This window comes from Grus americana, chromosome 1 (assembly GCF_028858705.1).
Source record: "Grus americana isolate bGruAme1 chromosome 1, bGruAme1.mat, whole genome shotgun sequence".
Classification (NCBI taxonomy): Eukaryota; Metazoa; Chordata; class Aves; order Gruiformes; family Gruidae; genus Grus; species Grus americana.
In genome coordinates this window covers 195,521,056-195,539,698 of record NC_072852.1, presented here as the reverse complement: position 1 = coordinate 195,539,698, position 18,643 = coordinate 195,521,056, and positions in this window count along the sequence as shown.

Sequence of the window (18,643 nt, the reverse complement as noted above, 5' to 3'; positions counted from 1 at the left end):
CCAGTGGCAGCAGCTCTGCTCTGAGCTGACTGTGTTACATGGGGGCTGGAGGGAGTAGGAAGCCAAGCTGTGTCTGAACTGCCACTTGCAGGACTGGTGGCACATGCCAACCCACACTGCTGGACTCTCTGTCGCTTGAACAAGACACTGAGTGGGTGGTGGGGGCAGCAGGATGGAGCTTATGGAAGAATTGGCATCCTGGGACTGATGTGCTACCTTCACCCAGGTTTTTTTCATACAAGTATGGTAGGAGCAGCCCTGGAGGGAGCCATGCAGAAGGCATGAAAGGCAGGGTGCACGCACCCTGCACTGCCACCCAAAGCACCTGAAGCCTGCACCATTGCACCCACTGCATCCCGTGCTCAGCCTCCTTCAGCAAAAATGCCACCAAATGCAGGCTCAGGGCAGACCTAGATCAGACGCATGCCTCCAGAAGAGCCAGCACAAGTACAGTGCCAGCAGCTGTGAAAGTATGGCTCAGGGAAACATTTGGCGAGATCATTAATGCTTCCCTTCCTCCCTTCTGGGCTGAGAAAACACAGAGGGTGATGCAGCAACCGTTTCTTCAGCACAGCCTGTGTTGCAGCTCTTCGTTTTATAGTGGAGGTGTAGCAAGCCTAGGAAGGCTATGCATCCCAGGAAGCATCTATATGTGGACAGCTTCTGAAACCTAGGTCATACCAGTTTGCGATGGGCCTTGGCAAGTGTCAATTGGACAAAGTTTCATAAAAGTTTCATTCCCAGCATGGCAGTGTCCTTTACTGTTGCTGTCTGGGGTTTTCTAATGCAGATAACAGATGCTAATTAGCTTTTTCCTATGCTTGACTACTGTAATATGTTTTACACTAACAAGGCATCTAAAGTTCACTACTGGTCCAGTTTCTTGGACGTTATTATAAACCACAATAGAAATCTGTGAGAGGTATACTTAAGATACTCCTACCAATTTTGGGGTGTGGTCTGTACAATTGTGGTATAGCCCTGTGGAAACCACACAAGGGTACATAACTCATTCTTTATGTTCACCATTCATGTGGTTAAAACTAAAATTATGGCATATATCCAAATTTCTTGCACTGATATCCTGTTTGTTATGCCAGAAGACCCTACTGATTACATTATGGAGTTTATTACTTTACCATTGGCACATGTCTAGTGACATTGAGATTTTGGGTACAGGAGCCTTCTAGGATTAGGTGTGCCTTGGATGGAAGGTGCAGAGGACACTGAAACAGAGCCAGTGCCAGCTTCTAGCAAAGGACCCCTCTGCACAGTGGCTGGGAAGGAAACAGAGCTGTGGACCTGTCACCATCCTGCGTCTCAAACACTGTAGCCTTGGGTCCGGATAGGCTAAGTTGAGACAGGCTAACTCACACGCTCCTTTTCTGCCTCAGCACATGTTATATCACTCAGGCCGATGCTTTTCCAACAGGTTGCAGGATTTAGTGCAGTTCATATTTGATCAGGCAGATCCCCGAGGAACCATTTGAATAGCAGAGGATATGAGTGCAGAATATGAAGGGACCATGTGGGTCATTAAACCCAGTCCCCTGTTGTCCCTGGAAACTATATAATAGACATTTAATCCAAAAAGGCCCAACTACCTCCATTCTTACTCCCCTGTGCGGCCAGAGCCTGTAACATGATATTAAAGCCGTCACTGAAAGCACATTTCTTGCTGCAAAAAGGCAGAGCTCCCAGAAAATGGATATTCTCTGGTGTCTTTGGCCATAATATATCGGTAGGAATAACACAGTTCCTAGCAATAGCATTTCACACAGAGCCAGGCTTGGCACTTCCCCAAATACTTTCTCAGCCATTTTAGAGATTTATAACTAATAATTGCATAGCTGTATAAATAATTAGACTCTGAGGTTTTGTCTTAGCTTTTTCCTTGTAAATAAATCCCTTATTCACAAGCTGTATTAAAACACCTGTCAGTAGTATAATGTGCATTTCATATCGGTGACTCGCTTATTTCCTGCCTGGGTACATTGATTTTATTTCCATTATCTGTACTCTTTTATTTCTGTAATTATCAGGCTGTCTTTCATCAGAAATACATCTATTCTATGTGCATAAGTGTATATCACTCTCCATAGGGGTATACTGAAGATGATTCACACATGCACAAACTGAGAGAAGCAGGTCAGCACAAAGCAGAAACCCATCGTGTTTTAGGATGGAGCCATCCTAAATTGCACCTGATTGCCCTGAGTGAATGCTGAGATATGGCAGAGTGATAGCATACCACGCTGTCCCACTGAAGGAGCAGTCTGAAGGAAGAGCAGTGACTCCCAACAACAAACCCAAACCCTGCAGAGGAACTGTTGGTTAATGTCTAGAAATACCTTCAGAAGGTCCTTCCAGGAAGGGGAAGATTAAGAAGACAGAGAGAACTATTGCAGTGCTGAGCTCTCACGGGACCTGATGTTAGCAGGTATGTATTAAGCATCTAAGAAAGTGAGGGATAAAACCAGAAAGAGCAGCATTAGCAATATATTTGCTTCTCGGAAATCTACACTGCTCCCATTTCATGCTTTGTGTGCCCAAAAGTTGCACAATTACTTAAAGTCAAGGACAAGAAAATAGATATCAGGTTAGATTTATAAAAGGACAGGCACCCTTGGCACTGGGAATAGATGAGCACATTGCCTTTTGTCGGCTGGAGGCAGATTTATGGGAGGGAGGACATGGGAGGCTACTAGGGCTGTTCTCTCCCCGGCCCCGTTACTGCTGCCTGGTGTGGCACATGCTGTGCATCATGTCAGTGGGGCTCTGCTGCCCCTCATTGCTACCGCAGCCGTATCTGGCCCCGGTTTAATTTCCCTCACTGTCAGTCCCTTGTGAGGCTTTGTCCACTCTCCCTGTCTTCTCTCTTCTCTTGACTTAGATGAAATCTCTCTTCAAATTTAGGGAATGCAGTTTGCAGCCCACAGGAATTAGCATCTCCTTGGGCAGTGCCCTGGGTAGAGAGGACTGAAGGCAAAAGCTGTCCAGGAGCAGACTGACTCTCACATAAACAGAAATGGAACTCAGAAGACCCAGAAGACCCAAAAGCCTGTGTTTTCCTCTGCCCTTGGTTCCCTTTCCATTTTATGCTGGCTGGGTGCTGTTGTGAGCTAAAGCCCATGGAGCTGCAGCAAGTGGGGCAGAGAAGACGTACAACCATTACTGAATCCCACGACAAAGACTGGCTATAGCTGACATGGACCTGAGTCCACCTGACCTCGTTACTGAAATCTGGGCTCACTTTTGTGTCAATCAACTCGATTTCATGGTTGTGTTGGGACACAAGAGCAAGTAAAGATGCTGGCTTTGGGTCCATCATCTCATGCCTCAGCTCTGACCCTGGGCAAAGGTGACAGATTATGTGCAAGAGGTATTTCTTAGTGACACTAATCACTTTTTGTCCACCTGAAAATGTTTGGTACAACACCAGCAAATACCAATGGTAAAGCTAGTAGATAAACATTACTTTTTTTATGTTTATTCTAAGGACAGACAAACTTTGCATCACACAGTTATAAAACCCAAACTCTAATGGGTTGAGTCAAACAAAAACAGTCTGTAAGAACTCATTGCTATTTCCTCATAACTACATTTTTCTTTTCCCCATCAGGTCCAAGCCTTGCATGAGGGGCCATAGAAATACTACTTCTACAAACCCACAGGACACAATTCTGCTGGGATTCCACCCAAAGAGGAGGGGCTGCAGAGATGGCTCGGCCACGCGCCTCCCCCTTCCCAGTGCCCCAGCCACACTCTGTGCTTTATCTCCAGACCTCAGGAGACCTCTTTGTCATGGACTCGCATGGGCACATTTGTGGAGGTCCAGGCCAGGCGCTTCCTGCACGTGTTTTGCTCATACCCTGTGTAGGGGTTGGTCTGAGCTGAGTCCCAAGGACTCTTCAAAATTCTTGGTTTTGCTGGTTGGCAGGAGGTTCACTTGCCCCTGGCTTTTGCCGAGGGGTGGCAGGGAGCAGCTGCTCCCCCACAGCCACGGCACGGCTGTCAAGTGGTGGCGGTAGGTGGGCAGCTGCTGGAAGGGGGGCAGCAGTTTCAGGAAAGACATTAGTCATGCTACTTACCAGAAAAGTCTTTGGTAACCACCAAAAGTGCTCTCCTAGACCTAGGAAGGTTTGGGGTTTTTTTCATTTCATTGGCATGCTGGGGTTTGTTTTTGCTTTTGCCATGTGAAATGCCCCGGAGAACCTCTACCTTTAGCAGCTGAACTTGTCCTCTGCCTCACGAACTGGGCAGCCATCCCCACAGCCCTGCAGCCGCAGTACGGCTGCTCCGCTGCTGCACAGTCCTGAGCAAAGCCTCCTGGGCAGCTCCCTCAAAGAGCACCCAGACACCACAGCCCCTGCCCTGCACTCATCCGTCCTCTTAGAAGGGCAGTGGTGTCGTAAGAAAGCCAAGCTATTCTCTGTCATTAGGTGCCTTCGTGCATCACTTCACTCTGTACATAGAACATAAACATACTCAACTATGTTTATCATAAATTTTCACATAATTAGAAAATTTCTGTCTAGGGTCCATGCTGGCCCATGGAGACCTCTGCAGTAAGATGTAGTCAAGGCAGTGTGGTGAGAACAGCCAAGCTCTTCTCTGATGTGGACTGAGAGGCTGGAGCACGCTTTGCACAGGGCTACTGTGTCCAAAGTTAGGGAATCGCACTGCATAACCTACACGGAAAACATTCCCCTGATGCTAAGCCATGTTCCCTCCAGGATGTGATGGAGTTAGAGAAAGGGCAACGAAGCACAACTAAAATGATCAAGGCAATGAAATAACTTGTAAGGAGAGGCTAAAAAGGCTTTGGAGAGGAGGAGGCTGGGGGGTTATGATGGACATTTGTGAAACCATGAAGGCAGCGAATGAGGTGAATGCAGAATGGTCATTCACCATATCCCACATATTAGAAGTAGGAGGAACATGACGAAACTAGTAGCAGATTGGTTTAAGATAGATAAAAGTGCTTCCTCACATAATGGGTAGTGAGCCCCCCTCAGAGCCCTACCTGGGCTTCTTCCTGGAAAGAGCTAGCTGGACCACATGCAAAACTGAATGAAGGAATGAGCCAGAAACTGAGCAGTGGCTCAGTCAAGGATGATCAGGGTCCAGTATCTTCTCTTTTCTTTATCACTGTCATCATAACCATTGTGTACATGTCTCTAGCCTATAGGCATCAACAATTTTGAGATAAGCCTTGTAGGTACTCATCTATTTGGCTTATTACAAGAACACATCCTCAGCCCATAATTCTTGCAAAAAAAACCCAAAAACCAAAATAAGAATTAAGTATTAAAAGCTGTGATTTACAAGAATGAGCAAGGTGATGTTTAACCTAGCCAGCTAATTCTCCTTTAAATCTCTGCTGAAAGCCACAGGCAGGCTTCCAGTGTGTGAGTCTTTCTTCAGTATTTCCTACAATTTGAACAAGAGTTCACGTGGGGTTCTAAATTACTGGAGGATATTGGCTCTTCTCCATCTGGTTTCAACCAGTTCTGCAAAGATCACACAAAAATTGAAATTAACTTCCTAAAATTTCAAAATAGTGCAATAACCCACCAGCAAGGTCGTGCTGCAGAACAAACTTGACCTTTGGCTGCAGCGTGACTGGAGTAGTGTGAGGAGCAACAACTGTCAGATCACATATGAGGAAGAAGGAGGGGTTTGGAGACCTCACTTTCCATTCAACATACATCGAAAGAAATCTGGAAACTGCCAACCTCCCCAAATCTCTAGGTCAAACCCAAACTTTAACAACCCTATAGGAGAGATGATTTTTATTAGAAATTTTGGTGCTTCTGCCCAAGCACATTTCCAATGAAAGGGCCCAGAAACATCCAAAAGTATGTATCATGCCTTTTCAATATGCTCAGTAGCTATTTCTGAACCTTGTTCAGAATTTTTGTTGGGGGTGAGCTACTGGGCAGGTTGCATATAGCTGCTCTCCAAAACTGGAGCCTGGCAGAGCATGGAGAAGAGAAGGAAGGTGAGCCCTGTGGACACAACAAGGTATTGTTGTACAGCTGGGGATATTTAGTGTGGGTGTTAACACCTCATACACAGATCATTTGGGACATAGGAGGCTGCAGGTTCAATTTTACTTACTGTGGAAACCTTTCACTCTGGGAACATTTGGTACATGTAGATTTGTTTAACAACAGACCTGTGAAGAAAGCTGAAGGATGAACATTTATCATCTCTCAGGGCTGTTCAGTCTATAGGATTTAATTTTAACAGCTTGTAGCTGTGACTCTCAAACAGAGAGTAGGGCAGAGCTTTGGGCAGTGAACATGAACCCTGAGCAGCTATGGGCTTGGGAGGAAGAGGGACAGGAATCTGGATAGTTACAGCCATAGGAGAGACCTGTGGAACAGCCATTTTATAGGTGGGTCCCAAGCTTGTACAAATTTGGATAGTGGCTACAGATTTCTCTTCCACCAAAAGCCCTGATGACACAGGCAGACATTTCTCACAGCAGCAGGGCAGCTTTCAGCAGCTCCTATGGGTGCCCTCCTCCCTCAGCTGTGCTGTGTTTGTGGGAGGATATACAGATGTGTCCTGGAACCTTAGGCAGAAACTTTCAAATAAACTTGAAAAAAAAAGAGTGGAGAGGTTATTCCTACTCCAATATCAGTTTGCTTGTTCGGTCTATGGTGTTGTCCCAGAAACATTAGTTAATAAAGGTACAGCTGTGGCATGGCCATGAGCAACTAGCAGCACAAACTGCTGAAGGTGGCACTGCTGCAAAGAGAAATATCTGTAGACCCACAGCCTGAAAAGTTAAAACTTTGGCCAGTACTTCAGCAAAGGACTTAAACTGATATACAGAGCAGCAAGTATGTAATATAATAACGCAGACAAATAATTTCCTTCCCCCTTCTGTTTTCTAAAACATGATCACATCACACTTGGCATTAAAAACAAACTATCCTTTCTCAGTAGATCTACACCTTACATGGCATCATCCATTCAAGGATTCTTCCAGCTCCCCATGAGATTTCAACCAACAGATGGCAGCAGCCCTATTGCTAATGGCACTACAGCTGCATTTTCTGTTCTTGTCAAGGCACGTAGTTTCCCTGGGATGTCTCAGACCTCGATGATGAGCCTATGGTCAGAAGGGCACCAGAGATGTTCCCATAACGGGGCAAGCAGCTGTGAAACACAGTCTCCACTGGCTGCACCTCCATTGCATTCTTGGGGACAAGATGGGTTAAATGAGACTACAAATGCCCCCGAAAGCATGGCTGAGTCCCACTGGAGACAGCAAACACTGCAACCCCCACTGGCTGCGTGGCAGATGACATTCAGCATCACCGGTTTTTCATACATGAACTCTGTGTGTTCCATGTAACTCATTTATTTATGCACTGCTTCCACCCTGTTTGCAAAACCACACTTGGCACAAGGCGCGCGTAGGTGGTCCTTCTGGTCAAACACCGCAGGCACTTCTCACTTCTCCTGGCTCTTTGCCACTTGTCCTGTAAAGGCATTTGGCCATTCACAGACAACCACAGCCTTTTCCCTCCAAGAAACCACTTGAAACTCAATCTCCTCACATAAAAGTTTTCTTCCTCAGCCAGCACTTACATTTTACGTCCGCTCTTTATTTTAAATGTACAGTTAAGTTTGCCATGCACATCAATGGTATAAAATTCATTTTTGTGTAGACATCCAACAGACACCCTACGTATCTCATACACATTTTGCTGTATGTGCAACATATAGACCCAGGACTAGATGGGGCTTGCTAAAAATTTCCTTGGCCTACCACACAGCTCTGGAGAATGGATCCAGTGGATTTGGGAAGCAGCAGGGAGTTGGGTGCTGCATGGCTGACCCTGCCTTGCTGAATTTTCTTCCTTCTTCCCAATGCCACCATGATGGTCACCTGCCGCTCCTGGGCACTGGCTATTGCTTAGCGGGTACTGCATGGCTTGTGGTCCAAGGGGAAGCACAGGGATGAATAGGGAAAACATGGCTGGGAGGTGCTGGGGAGGAGAAGACGGGAGACCTGGGAGAGCAGGGGCAGGAACAGACATGAAGTTAGGCTGGAGTTACCTCCCCACTCATCAGTGTACTCCTAATGTGAACCCAGGCCTCAAGCAAATGAGCAGCAATCTCAAGCATGACTAACACAATTTTACTCAAATTTTCAAAACCCCTTCCTTTCTGGAGACCTTCAGCATTAAAGACGAAATATCTGGAATATTGCATTAAATGACTGAAAACAAAGCAGAATGGATGTAAGTCATTTCTTAATACAACATCCTTGCTCAAATAGTTGCTACTCTAGTAACCTAAAAAAAAAAAAAAAAAACCAAGCAATTTCTTCAGGGAACTCAGGGAACTGGAAGAAGTTGCCTATTCTCTGGCCCTAGTCCTCATGGAGGACTTCAACTACCCCAATCTCTGATGGACAAGCAACACAGCAGGGCACAAGCAGGAAGTCTCTGGAGTACATTGACGATAACCTCCTGACACAGGTGACTGAAGACATGACAAGGGGAGACAATCTGCTGGACCTCAGAATTAGAAACAAGGAAGAAGTGGTCAGGAATGTGAAGGCTGGGGCAGTGCTGGCTGCAGCGACTGTGAGATGGTAGAGTTCAGGATCCCGAGAGGAAGGAGCAGGAAAAAGAGCAGCACCACAACCCTGGGCTTCAGGAGAGCAGACCTTAGCCTCTTTTGATTGCTGCTTGGAATAATCCTATTGGAATATGGTCCTGGAAAGAAGAGGAGTCAGGGAGAGCTGGTTGAGGCAATGGGCACAAACGGAAATACAAGCAATTCCATTTAAACAAAAGAAATACTTTTTTTTTTTTTTTTCTACAAGTGATCGAACACAGGAACAGGTTGCTCAGAAAGGTTGTGGAGTCTCCATCCCTAGAGATATTCAAAATCCAGCCGGACATGGTCCTGGGCAACCAGTTTTAGGTGGCCTTGCTTGAGCAGGGGGTTGGACTAGATAATCTCCAGGTACCTTCAAACCTCAACCATTCTGTAATTGTTATACTCTTTAAATAACCTTGTTTTCAATATAAGTCAAATACATATTTTTCCTGAAGTGAGAGCTGAGGCCAAGAAATGACACAGAAAGATGAATCAGTAGAATGTTATGATTTTAGAAAATGTTTTCAGTGATTTGACTGTTCCTTAAAGTAATCGTGTGATTAAGTCTTGTTGGTGACTTTATTCCTTGGAAACTGAAAGCCTGCTGAATTCCAATCCACATAAAAATCAGCCCTGCCAATACCCCAGACACCAGACTAATAACCTTCCTCCTCCATCGCCATTTGGGCTAAACAAAATATATTAGGCATCTTAATTAGGTATATGCAGTCATCTTGGAAGGCACACAGAAAATGACCTAATCCACAATTAGCTCACTGGGTCTGGTTTCTGTGGGGATTTTCTTACACTCCTGATTATGCTGCATACATTAGCATACCTCTGCAAAACACCTCTGAGGCTGACAAGAATACACAAGCACACACATGACTGCGCTGTCCTTGTCCCTCCCGTCTTACCGCCGGTCTGTGTTTTGTCCGTGCGGTGCCCCCGCAGAGGGAGCTCTCTGGAGCTCTGCTTGTGCGTAACCCAGGCACAACGGGGCCCTCTTGACTCTGCCGCGCATAAATACATCAAATTGCTGCTCTCCATCTCATTTATGCAATCCCCAGGGGAGGGTTAGCGGTGCTCACCTCGGGAGAAGATAGATAAAAGAAAGCTTACCCTATCGGCCCTCACTGAAGGGTCGGGTACAGCTGTGATCTCTGCACTGAGAGGAGGACAACGCTCAACACCCATGGCAGAGCCTCTCTGCACAGGGAAGGAGGGAGACAGGGACATGCATGGCTGTGATCTTCACAGAGAGAAAGGAGGTGGGAGCAGGGGTTGCAGCCGCGGTTCTCAAAGAGAAACGGGTACACATGTGCAGTCCTAGAAGATGTTTCGCTTGGTTTTGCTCTGCTGAGCAAAAATAAAGCAAAAATAAATCAGAATAAACATTCTGGGTTCTACAGGTTCACTGAAAAACAACCCAGCTGTAATAACAACAAATCATACACAGTGCATAGCTCGTTTTTCCTTCTGTGGGTTAACCAGAGAAGGTCACAGCAATCATGTTTAATAAAAGAAGGTTTCCCTTTTTTTCTGGCACTGGCTCTGAGCAATTGGCCTGAAAGAGCTGCTTTCATAATCACTCCCCAGTTATTCTGTCTCTTTTCTGCTTAACATTCCTCAAGGCACTTGCAGCCAAGTAGATTATTTCCCTTTTTTAAAAAAAAAAAAAAAAAAAGAAACTATTATATTAATTTAGCTCAGATTTCAACCAACACACATTATAAGTCTCTGCAGATTGTATATTAGCATGGGAATTTTGAATACACAGTAATTGAAATATATTACATTCAAATAAAGTCTCGAGAGGGCAGCTTCAAATGCTGGTTTAATTCTACTGCTTTTTTTAAAAGTCTGTGCATGGTATGAAAATAAGTCACCGAGAGAGCCTCTCCCTACACTGATGAACTAGTTCACTGTTTTCTCCTAACGGTGCCCTGTATTTTTCCTTTGACAGCTACCCCTGAGCATTTGGTTTGATTATCAGCAGATTTTTAAGGCTCTCTAATCCTGGCTGTAAGCAGTCTGTGTGGTGAAGGCGGTCAGTATTTCATGCTTTGCCCACCTAGCACACAGCCATTTCTCTGTACCTGTTGAGCTACGTTACCTGTGGCTACATCCATCCTACCCAAGACCACGCACCCAGCCTAGCCACAGGCTCTCCTGCAGCTCTGCTTGCAGGATGCCCCTGCCAGCCCCTTCTCCAGATGGCAGCAGGCTCTGCAGACACCCCTACTTCTTCTCTGGACACCCTGCCTTTGGGGTCTTCTTCACCAGGACTGCTGCTCTGCCAGAGCTAGCAAGTGCCACCAGGCCTGCGGAGTCTTGTTAATGCCCACAGGGGATGATTCACGCGGGCACAGCTGTCACTGCCGCCTACCCAAGGAACGGAGAGCCGTAGTAATGGAAAGCCAGCCTGCAGCTTGCCCTAAAAGCAGTGCTCACAGGGAGTGGGTGGTCGTGCCTGTGACGTGACACCACCACGGGCTCCTTGGGAGACTGGCCACCCATGAACCCCAGCTGTAAGTGACACTACCTTGGGGCAGTCTGGTCATCATGGGGTTGGGATGCTGGACATAGATGACATCTGAAAAAGGAAGGGAACCAGGCAGGCGTTTCCCAAGCCAGCACTGTCCTGCTCAGAGATGTCCTGCTGCACAACACCCAGGTTAGGCTCCCCAGCAGCTGAAGGGCAGAAACTTACACCTTACACCTTCCCATTGCCCCAGACCCACCTCAGGTCCTGCAAACAGAGATCTCCTAATTCTCAGTGCCCTGGCTGTCCTGGCACTTCTCCAGCCTAAAGCTGGACTGGTTGAGGGGGTCTTCTGCTTCCCCTCTGTTCTGGTTTCGGCAGGGATAGAGTTAATTTTCTTCCTAGCAGCTGGGATAGTGCTGTGTTTTGGATTTAGGATGAGAATAATGTTGATAACACACTGATGTTTTTAGTTGTTGCCAAGCAGTCAAGGACTTCTCAGCTTCTCATACTGCCCTGCCAACAAGAAGGCGGGGACCTCACTGCTTCTGACCCCAGGCCACTTCTCCTGCCTGCGCTCTGATCACTCACCCCTGCTTGTACACCACACTCCTGCTCCAGCTCCTGTGGTTCACATGCTCTAGCTTGCAAATGAATGTCATCCACATCAGGAATTTTAATAGAAGTTAGCCAGCAGAAGAGATTGAAGAATACTTTGAAATCTTCAGGCCCTAAGGAACTCTGCAGAAATGAAACTGTTCAGGAATGAATGAAATGCTTGTATATGTTGTTCTTAAGCCTAACATCAGGTTCAGCAGCCAAGACCGATCACCAGGCTGTGCCCTTGTACTGGTAAGCCCCAGCCTGGAGCTGAGAAATTGGGAAATGGAATGGCTGCAGCACAAGGAAAGTGCTGGGGATCATAGTACCCTACGAGCAGGAAGGCAGAATAGTGAAAAGCCAGCAAGAGAAGCACTCCCCTTACTAAAGTCAGTTAGAAACGGCTCCCAGACACCATGAAGATGTTTCGAAGAAGGAAGTTTGGTTTGCCAGGAAAGGTGGGGAATGCCAGCCTGGATTACCCAGAGAAGGATGGCTATGCTTACTTAGAGAGCTGGTGAAGAAAGCTTGTCATTATGAAAACAGAGGTACCAAACTCATCTCTGCAGAAAGCATGGAGGGGGCTGGGGGACTGCCATCATCAGGCAGATGCAACAGCATTGACAGCTGTGGTGTGGGGGTGCTGGCAGTCCTGGTAACACGTGCAGAATACAAAACAGATGAGATCCAGACTGCAAAGACCTGGCAGATCCCATGTGTCTGAAGGCCGTGGAGAGGACACACCACAGCCTCAGAACAGACCCTCGCTTTGTAGGGTCTTTTCTGACTGGCCTGAGATGGGGATCTATGCAAATAAGTCAATGGATGTCATTGCAGTGCCTTCCATCTCAACTGGAAGAGCGGCAGCACGGCAACAAAGTCATTTTATGTACGTATCCGTCTGAAATCTCAGCACCTTCCGCAAGATGCTAAGCAAAGTGATAGAGCCCAAACTGCTTAAGGTTTCTGAGGAAGAATTTAAATATTCACACAGGCAATTACACCAGGGTTTAGAAGGGAATAGGATATTACAGCTAATTCGTTTTGGTGCTACAAAGCACTGTTATTCTACTGCAAGCCACAACAGGACAGCTGAAATCACTGTTTCCTACAACTCCACAACTTTAAGTTCTTAGTGATAGTCTGGAGCAAAAATGCTAACAATGCTCAGCTCAAGTATATATGTTCCAAGATGTGACAGTCAACAGATTTTTTTCTACCAGACAGAGATTTTGGAAAGTAAGACCTTTCAGGATAACTGGGCAGAGAAAATAACTTTGAACTAATTAATCTGAATTTTTTGGGATATATGAACGCAAGTAGATTTATGGAATAAAAGTTTTGCTGATTCCAAAAGGGTAAGTTTTGATAAAATGAGGAGAGTTACTTAATGCTTTTAAGAACTAAAGGGCTTGACTGTGAAAAAGTCTGAGAGTATCTTTACTGCAAAGATATAGAAACTATATACATTAACTATGCCAAGTTTATGTTCTAACCGAAAGGCGAACGTCTCCATGGACAACTGGATGAAAAATTATTGTTTAAAAAAATATTGGGACCAAGGAAAGATACTGCTGAGAGTGAAAGGGAGACATGAGCAACAAAGCAGGCCATTTCTTGTTGGTTAAGAAGTCCTGGGAAGAAGTAAGCATTGCCAAATATCAAGCTGAGTTAGAAACCAAACAACGAAATAAGAAAAACACAGCAAAAGACTCGCGCTTGCAATCAGTACAGGATAAAGATTAGACATTACCCAGGTGTAGCCCCCCAAAACTAATCTTTTTATAGGTCTGTGCTGAGAAATTATCTGGAATACAGTACACAATTCATGTAAATCAACTTCAGGTAACATCTGAAGTGGAACAAGTACAGAGTGTAAACACAAAAGAGAGAGAAGAGCTCTTCCAAATGGGAAACTGGCTGTGGGTGAGTCCTGGCTGGAAATCAGAGGACAGCTTCCAGCTCATAAAGGAGAGGGGTTCTGTAAGAGTTTTTCAGGAAAGGTAGTAAGAGCAAGTAGGTTAAGTCATTTTGAGCCTGGCTCCTACAAATCTTTTCAAAGTACTCCTGAAGGTGACATCACTATAGACAGCATATTTCTGGCCTGAAAGTGCAGAGCACTGGCTGCAACAGACCACGTGTTATCATCAATGCAAATAGACCTGTACAAACAAATTATGAGAAGGTTCAGCTCCAATAAAAGAAACATTATATTCTCTCTTAAACTTTTTCACTACATGTCAAATAGAACTATTGTGTTGATACTTTTTTTATTCACCTATTTCAACCCAGGGGGTAGAGCACAAAAAAATCTTGGACCCACGGAAGAGATGCAAGTAGTATCGCTCACCATGCCCAGTACAACCTGATTACTGTTATAAAGATGACCTCTTGAAACTATAGAAAGCATTGCTTTGGTTTGATTAACTTCATAGTGCAACTCAACTGCAGTGATTTTTTAGTTTTTGGGGGTTTTTTGGGGTTTTTTTTTTTTTTAAGATCATAGAATCATAGAATGGTTTGAATTGGAAGGGACCTTAAAGATCATCTAGTTCCAACCCCCCTGCCATGGGCAGGGACACCCTCCACTAGACCAGCTTGCCCAAAGCCTCATCCAACCTGGCCTTGAACACTTCCAGGGAGGGGGCATCCACAGCCTCTCTGGGCAACCTGTTCCAGTGCCTCACCACTGTAACGGTAAAGAATTTCTTCCTAATATCTAATCTAAATCTACCCTCTTTTAGTTTAAAGCCTTTACCCCTTGTCCTATCCCTGCATACCCTTGTAAACAGTCCCTCTCGAGCTTTCCTGTAGACCCCTTTAGATGCTGGAAGGCTGCAATAACATCTCCTTGGAGCCTTCTCTTCTCCACACTGAACAATCCCAACTCTCTCAGCCTGTCCTCATGGGAGAAGTGCTCCACATATGCTAAGTACAAATATTGCTATGTTTTCAGCTCAATTTCCCTGCATTGTCCTCAATAGCATATTTGCAACACTGTCAGGTTGAAGTCATTTAGTTTCTCCAAATAGTTATTTTGTTCACTGATAATGGAAATACCTCGGACCTTTCCTTTGCATTACCTACTGTCAGGATCACTGAGGAACGAAGAAGGAAAAAACACAAGCAGTGCCCTATCTCAGCACCCAGGCTGTGTCCTGGATATTCCTAGGGTAAAGGCACTGCAGAAAAGCCTGTCCCACTTGAATAGTGCCCTACGCTTTCATGTTCTCCCTGAGGCTGCCTAGCTCCATGGACCATGGACTTGCCCAGGTTTCTCCTCAGCCTGGGACAGTAGCTCTCACTGCTATCCTTCCCAAATGTGGCTCCACACTGATTAATACCACAGGGCCCAGCAGGACAAATCTGATCCCAATTAAGAGTAAATACCCAATTTCCCTTCTGCTAGATTAGCCTGAGCGCATCAGGATATTTATTCTGACTTTATGCTTCATCCTATCTTCCGATGTGTTGTGGACGGACAAGTGATGCCTTTTCTGGCATGCCATTACAATGGGTAACAGCAAACCCCATCAGGCGTGACGTGTGTATGTTCGCCAGGGTGGGTGGGCACTGCTTCTATACCTTGTGTCATATGGCTGCGGGAGTTCTGATTCATCACTAGGCCGTCTAAAACCACATTTACATCTCCTAGCCCTGCACTGCTGCTCTAATTAATGCGGTGTGTGGCCGCATTTCCTCTCCCTTCCCACCAACACCCAATGGTGTTTGATGGGAAGGACGTTGCTCCCTCTCAGGAGTCTGATTAAAGAACAACGGTTCTGACCGGGGAGGCACGGCAGGCTCCTTTCTGCCCTGAATGGTGCAGCATTTACCCTGCACTCATCTCGTTGCCCTGTGATGTTACAGGCAGTAAGGGAGCTGAGCCCCGAGTTGGCATCACGGCCATACCGGTGGGGGAAATAACAAAGGAGAGGGCTCAGCTCTACCTTGGCCGCAGAGCAGAAAGTCAGGTGGGTGGCACAGCAGAAAGGCAGGTTTGGGAGAAAGTCAGTCATGCATTTTCAGACTGATTTGGTGTGGCCTCCTTGGTTGTCATTGTGATGCCTTCCATGCTCATTTAAAAATACATTTATGCGGGCTGCGCAGTGACTAAAGTGGAGCGGGGCAGTCTGATGTGCCGTATGAGGTATGACAGTAGCAGCATGCCCAGGCTTTCTCCTTTCCCAGAGGTGCTCCTGAAGTCGCAGTTTTGCTGTTGGCCATCGGGACGTGATTCTGGAGGTGCCGGCACTTCCAAGCTGAGCGCACTCCAACTTCCCCATGCCTGGTGTCCACAGCCGCTGTGTGGGCAGCCGCGGGCTTGTTGGCAAACCACCTTATCCTGCACTTGGCTCTGTTTCATGCACAATTTTGTTGTCTTCAGTTAAAAACTGTGCTTACATAATTAATACTAAAACCATGCTTTTAAAGGAGTTTTAGATTCATTATGTCCTTAAAACTTAGGTACTTTAGCTCTTAGAAAGAGTACTTCACTGCATAATGCCATATCAAAAGTAAAGTCCTCCAGCCTTCAGTCTCATGTATCAGACCTTCCTTAAAATCCAGCTACCTTTAAAAATAAAAACTTCAGTTATTTTACATTAGAGAGGAAAAAAGCTTAAGGAAAAAAAAAATGGAAGCATATTTTTGCTGTATGAACAGTCTGTAGATGTTGGTTGGTGCTCAAAAACCTCTTTCTGAAATGTTTAATGTGAATTCTTGGTGATATTGTTTTGCTTCTATCACATATGCTCCATCCATAAGATTTGAGTCATTCTTGAAGAAAACAGAAGGGTCTCCATGGTGACAAACTCCTGTGGTCTGAAAAAAATGTGACAACTTTTTCTTCATATCCTAACATTTTTATTTTGCAATTTTTTTTCCCCCACAGCTGAGTTTGCAATGATAAACACATAAGAGCATGTTTATTAATATTCGATATAAACAAAATCTTCCTGAATGTGAAAAGAAGCTGTTCTCTCTTATGTACACCTGCAAAAAGTTATCAGCATGCTCCTGTGTGGTGAAAACTCTCCAGGAGGGATACGTTAACACAAACTGCTGTAGACTCACCCACATGAGAGCTACCAGAGCTGGAGAATGTTATTTCCTTATCCTTCCCTTATGAAAAATTAACACACAAACATCTCTTTCATAGATCCAAGATGGAGATTGTAGCGTCTTATGTGTTTATGTACCCTAGTAAGTGATGGTGGTAAGGCTGCTCTGAGCAAGCAGAGTACTGGGAAGCTCCTTGCAGGGGGCCAGGGCTTTGCCCCCCGCTATGATGCCAGCAGCACGCAGAGGTCCCACTGTGCAAAGGTCTGTACAAGCCACTGGAGGAAATGGGCCATTTCTCCCAAAGGCTTTACATTCTTAGTAATGAAATTTGAGCCATTTTCCCCAAATCACTGGACATTGTAAAAGACAATATCCATCCAAGTCAGTGGGAAAAACCAGCCTCTTGTACTTTGCTCCAGCTTGGAACGGGTCGGTCTCAAAAATATCATGGGATGTAACTGTGATTTTTGCACAGACTCAACTCACATTATATACGCAAAGCAATTCTAGCAGTTGCCTTGTTGTTGGTACATCGTACAATCTGTGTGAGTAAAACTATTTGGGTTTTTAACTGGAGGATTATATGGTGCAAAATGGCTGGCAAAGAAAGTCCAATTGTGTTTTTCTCTTCCAGTGCTTTGCACTCACACTGATCCTGTTAAAAACACTCCAGGACTTTCAAAGCCCCCATAGGACAAAAGCCGGCTGAGCTTATATATTTTCTTATTGCTCCCAACATGTTAAACAGCAAACTTGTTTATATTACTGCTTCTTGTAAATATTCCAGATCATGCTTTTCTCAGTAAAGTGCTTTTCATGTGAAGTTTTTTTTTCAGTATCTGCAATATGATGGAGTTGCACAACCAGTTCCCTAAGAAAATGGCTTTGGCTTCCCCTAAACTTTCACAGGTTCTATAACAGGATATTTATATTTATTCAGTAGGGGAGCTCCTGATTTATACTGGTTTGTTACTGAAAGAAAAAAAAGAGGGAAAAAAAAAAAGAAGGTCCAGTAAATTATAGGATTTTTTAAAAAAAATTTGTTTTCTGAAAAAAAAAATCTGGAACAAATGAACAATTTGTAAGCGTGAAAATGAGTAACAGATAAAATGCATTTGTCAAGGACAATCTGTCAAATTAACCCACATCTCTTCTGGGTGATAGGTCTTGTGAGTAAGGGAAAAGAAACAGAAGTTGCTCATCTAGAATTCACGAAGCTTTCCACTGTCTTACGTGATGTTTTCATTGGCAGAACAGGGAAGCACGGACTAAATGAAACTATGACTACAAGGTGCAAAAATGATATCACGTACCAGACTGAAATTATCAAAGACTAACTCATCAAATGAGAGGATATATTGACTGGAGTACATCTGCCGCCTGTCCTGAACTCAAGTCCATCGTGCGCTTTTGTTAGTAACCCAACAGCAGCACCGAGCACTCAGCCAGCAAACCTGCCTGGCACAAAATGCAGGTTGCAGTTGCTTGATGCCTGTCCAATGTGGCACTGGTACTGCTGATCCTGACGTCCCTGTGGTGGGGGGATGAGCTCGACCTGCTCTTTGCTAACTCTGGTAGCTCATCTCTTTGCTAACGGTTCTTTCCCAATGCTTCTGTTCTCAGTAGCGAGCGCTGGTTGTGTTAGTTCTTCTTTGCTCTCAGCAGTGGTGGTAAGAATTTAGCATCGGTCAGCACTAAAGCTGTCACTGACTTCAAGGGGAGTGATGGTGCATGGCTCTTGTCACCATCACTGGTGGAGATCCTGAGCTCAGTTCAGTGGTCTAAACGCAGGGTTCATAGGGCGTGTGAGATGTGTGGGGCTGGCAGAAGTTACACAACACTTAAATCCTTCTGCAGGAGCAG